Genomic DNA, 5,782 nt, shown 5'->3' with positions numbered 1-5,782 from the left:
ACTAAAGTGTTAGACACAATAAATTTAGTTTAATTCCGGTTTTTCAAGCATTTTATTTTAAAGCAAATTTTTGTTAAATATTATTTATATCCAACTCTATAACTCGTTTATGCTTGGTCCTACAAGAAAAATGTAAATAACTATTTTGTTGGAAATTTTATCAGCTTTAATTTTGAAAGAAAGATAAAATTTGATAGGAGTAACTGTTTTCGAGATATAAGCAAAAAACCAATAAGAAAACTGTAACTGTTACTGAACAAAAATGTAATTCAGTTTTCAATGTTTGAGACGAAGTCAAAAATGCAGCATTTAAAAACGACTCTGAAGACTTCAGTGACTTTTATGTCACCTCCTTTTTCTTCTAATAAAGTATTGGACCCAACAAATTAAGTGTATTTTAAATCACAAGACATTTTCTGTTAAAACACTTTTTTTTAATTAATAATTATTTTCAAACTTATATCTCGCTTATGGTTAGTTTTACATGAAAAATGCAAATAACTATTTTGTAGGAAATTTTATCACCTTTAATTTTGGTGAAAAAGTAAAAATTGATAGGAGTAACTGTTTTCGAGATATAGGCAAAAAACAAAAAAACTGTTACCTTAATTAAGCGCTTGCATATAAGCAAATTTAGTACTACTAGTATTGTTATTATAAATGTTATTGTTATTAATATGACGACTAAAGACAACTTTAAGACTTTAGTGACTTTTATGTCTCCTCCTTTTTCCTCTACTAAAGTGTTAGACACAATTAATTTAGTTTAATTTCGGTTTTTTAAACATTTTATTTTAAAGCAAATTTTTGTTGAATATTAAAAACTATAAAATGGCTTAGATTGCCTAAAAACACAGATCACACATGATCTTTTGCATAAAAATGAGAAAACGCTCATGTAACACACAAAATAAGCTCCATTTTTCCTTTTTAAAAGTATTATTATTATTATTACTTTTGTTACTATTACTATTATTATTATTATTATTATTATTATTATTATTATTATTATTATTATTAAAAACTTTTATTAAACAGACAGAAAACGTCGTATTCTGACACAACTTAAAACACAGATCACACATGATCTTTTGCATAGAAATGAGAAAACGCTCATATAACACAAAATAAGCTTCATTTTGGCTTAGAAAACTAAGCTTACTTTTACTACTATTATTATTTTTATTTTTATTATTATTATTATTATTACTATTATTTTTATTATTATTATTACTATTATTATTATTATTATTATTATTATTATTATTATTATTATTATTATTATTATTATTATTATTATTATTATTATTATTAATATTATTATTATTAAAGACCGATTATAACTTTTGTATAGTAAATGTTTTTATACCAGTTTTAAAATGAGTTATTAATTTTAGACAATTTCTTGCCTAAAAACACAGATCACAGATGATCTCTTGCATAGAAATGAGAAAACGCTCAGATAACACAAAATAAACATCATTTTTGCTTAGAAAAACTAAGCTTTAATTTAGAAAGAAATTTATTATTATAAGTATTATTATCATTATCATTATTATTATTATTATTATTATTATTATTATTGTTTCTTTTATTACTATTATTATTATTATTATTATCATTATTATTATTATTATTATTATTTCTTTTATTACTATTATTATTATTATTATTATTATTATTACTATTATTATTATTATTATTATTATTACTATTATTATTATTATTATTATTATTATTAACTTTTGTATAGTAAATGTTTTTATACCAGTTTTAAAATGAGTTATTAATTTTATTCAATTTCTTGCCTAAAAACACAGATCACAGATGATTTCTTGCATAGAAATGAGAAAACGCTCATATAACACACAAAATAAGCTTCATTTTTGCTTAGAAAACTAAGCTTACTTTTATTACTATTATTATTTTCATTATTATTATTATTAATATTATTATTATTATTACTATTATTATTATTATTATTATTATTATTATTATTATTATTATTATTATTGTTATTATTATTATTATTAAAAACTTATATTAAACAGACAGAAAACGTCGTATTCTGACACAAAAAAACGAATTACGTTATAGACTTGACGAGATCGGCGTATCTCGGGCTCTTATAGGACTCTTATAGGGTCAAAAAGTATCAGTTTAGATTAAAACAAATTATTGTTGTTGAGTCTCAGTCTGAATTGTTTATCAGTTCAAACAAAAACGGCTTATTTTAGACGCTCTTTTGCTTTGAACAAGAAAACTTACATAGAACAGATTAAAAACGTATTAATCTGGCATAAAAGAGCAATTTATGTATCACCTCGGATAAAGGCAGCTAATCCTATTCGTTTTATTGCTTAAAATAGACAAAATTGTTAATAAATCTAACAAAAACGCTGTATTCTACCACAAAATACTAATTACATTATAGTATCGACGAGAATAGCTTATTTGGAATGATTCTATGCTTCCAAACGAGTAAATTTTTATTAAACAGATGCCAAACATCATGTTTTGTCCTATAAAGACATTTTATATTGCAGTTTGTATTAAAACAAAATATTTTCGTTGATTCTTTGTTAGAAGCAGCAAACCTAACATTAAAGAATCTGAAAACTTTGTATTCGGACACAAACCACCGAATTTTGTATCAGTTTAGACAAAAACGGTGGATTTTCGACAATATTTTGCTTTGAACAAGAAAACTTATATCAAACTGACTAAAAACGTCTTATTTTAGCACAAAACAAAAGATTTGCGTTATAGTCTTAACGAGAGCTGTTAATTTCAAACGGTTCTATGCGTTGAAACGAGTAAACTTTCACTGTACAGAGGAAAAACATCTTATTTCGCCTTTTAAAAACGATTCATGCCACAGTTTGGATAAAAACCAATTATTTTCGTTAATTCATTGTTACAAACATGAAACCTTACATCAAAGTAACTGAAAACCCCTTATTTAGGCACAGAAATTCGAATTACGTTTCAGTCTGAACAAAAACTGCTTACTTTAGACGATCCTTTGTTTTGAATACAAAAACTTACATTAAAAAGATTAAAAACGTCTTACTCTGGCTGAAAACTGCAAATTATATATTACTCTAGATAAAAGCAATTTATCCTGATTACTCCTTTACTTAGAATAGAGTAAACTTGTATAAAACTTAATAAAAACTTTAAATTTCGTCTCAAAGAAATAATTTACGTTATAGTTTTGACCAGCACTGTTTATTTCAAACGATTTTATGATTCGAAACTAATGAACTTTTATGGGGCAGATGCAAAACCACATATTACAATATAAAGCGTTGTTTTAAAGCAAATTATTACCTTTTGCAACAAGAAATTTCACGTCAAAGAAACTGAAAACATCGTATCCATGCACAAATATCGAATTACGTATCAGTTTAGGCAAATACAGCTTATTTTAAACGATTCCTTGCAATAAACAAGAAAAATTTTATCAAACATATTGAAAATGTCTTATTCTCGAAAATAAGAGCAAATTATGTATCAGTTTTAACAAAAGCGGATTACTCTGTTTGATTCTATGCTTAGAGTAGAGTAAACTACTATAAAACGTAATGAAAACTCTATATTCAAGCTCAAAAGAACAAATTACGTTATAGTTTTGACAAAAAAAAATTATTTCGGACGACTACATATTTCGAAGTAAGCAAACTTTAATTGAACAAGTGCAAAAGCTAATACTTTGCTTTAAAATAACGATTTATGTGGTAATATGGTATTTTGCATCTGTCCTATAAAAGTTTACTCGTTTCGCTCCATTGAATCATTCGAAATAAATTATTTTGACACAACAACGAAAATAATTTTTTTGTTTAAACTGTAACATGTCGTTTTTATAAAACGAACTAAGACGTTTGGCATCTGTTTAGTGAAAGTTTTCTCGTTTGGGGGCATAAAATCGTTTGAAATTAACAGTTCTGGTCAAAACTATAACGTAAATTATTTCTTTGAGACGAAATTTAAAGTTTTCATTAAGTTTTATACAAGTTTGCTCTATTCTAAGGAAAGGAGTAATCAGGATAAACTGCTTTTATCCAAAGTAATACATAATTTGCAGTTTTGAGCCAGAATAAGACGTTTTTAATCTTTTTAATGTAAGTTTTCGTGTTCAAAAGAAAGAATCGTCTAAAATAAGCAATTTGTGTCCAGACTGAAACGTAATTTGATTTTCTGGGCTTGAATAAGAGGTTTTCAGTTTCTTTGATGTAAGGTTTCTTGTTTGTAACAATGAATAAACGAAAATCATTGGTTTTAATCCAAACTGTGACATAAATCGTTTTTTAAAGGCGAAATCAGACGTTTTGCCTCTGTTCAGTGAAAGTATACTGGTTTCAAAGCATAGAATCGTTTGAAATTAACAGTTCTCGTCAAGACTATAACGCAAATCTTTAAAGTGATACAAAGAAATAATTTACGTAATAGTTTTGACCAGAACTGTTAATTTCAAACGATTTTATGCCCCCAAACGAGAAAACTTTCACTAAACAGATGCCAAACGTCTTAGTTCGTTTTATAAAAGCGACTTATGTTACAGTTTAAACAAAAACAAATTATTTGTGTTGTTGTTGTGTCAAAATAATTTATTTCTAATGATTCAATGGAGCGAAACGAGTAAACTTTTATAGGACAGATGCAAAATACCATATTACCACATAAATCATTATTTTAAAGCAAAGTATTAGCTTTTGCACATGTTCAATTAAAGTTTGCTTACTTCGAAGTATGTAATCGTCCGAAATATTTTTTTTTGTTAAAACTATAACGTAATTTGTTCTTTTGAGCTTGAATATAGAGTTTTCAATACGTTTTATAGTAGTTTACTCTACTCTAAGCATAGAATCAAACAGAGTAATCCGCTTTTGTTAAAACTGATACCTAATTTGCTCTTATTTTCGAGAATAAGACGTTTTCAATATGCTTGATAAAATTTTTCTTGTTTATAGCAAGGAATCGTTTAAAATAAGCTGTATTTGCCTAAACTGATACGTAATTAGATATTTATGTATGGATACGAAGTTTTCAGTTTCTTTGACGTGAAATTTCTTGTTGCAAAAGGTAATACTTTGCTTTAAAACAACGCTTTATATGGTAATATGTGGTTTTGCATCTGCCCCATAAAAGTTCATTAGTTTCGAATCATAATTTCGTTTGAAATAAACAGTGCTGGTCAAAACTATAACGTAAATTATTTCTTTGAGACGAAATTTAAAGTTTTCATTAAGTTTTATACAAGTTTACTCTATTCTAAGTAAAGGAGTAATCAGGATAAATTGCTTTTATCTAGAGTAATATATAATTTGCAGTTTTCAGCCAGAATAAGACGTTTTTAATCTTTTTAATGTAAGTTTTCGTGTTCAAAACAAAGGATCGTCTAAAATAAGCAGTTTTTGTCCAGACTGAAACGTAATTCGAATTTCTGTGCCTAAATAAGGGGTTTTCAGTTTCTTTGATGTAAGGTTTCTTGTTTGTAACAATGAATTAACAAAAATAATTGGTTTTTATCCAAACTGTGGCATGAATCAGCTTTAAGACTATAACGCAAATCTTTTGTTTTGTGCTAAAATAAGACGTTTTTAGTCAGTTTGATATAAGCTTTCTTGTTCAAAGCAAAATATTGTCGAAAATCAACCGTTTTTGTCTAAACTGAAACAAAATTCGGTGGTTTGTGTCCGAATACAAAGTTTTCAGATTCTTTAATGTTAGGTTTGCTGCTTCTAACAAAGAATCAACGAAAATATTTTGTTTTAAT

This window comes from Tribolium castaneum, unplaced genomic scaffold (genome assembly GCF_031307605.1).
Source record: "Tribolium castaneum strain GA2 unplaced genomic scaffold, icTriCast1.1 ptg000035l, whole genome shotgun sequence".
In the NCBI taxonomy this organism is placed as follows: Eukaryota; Metazoa; Arthropoda; class Insecta; order Coleoptera; family Tenebrionidae; genus Tribolium; species Tribolium castaneum.
This window is presented reverse-complemented; position numbering follows the sequence as displayed.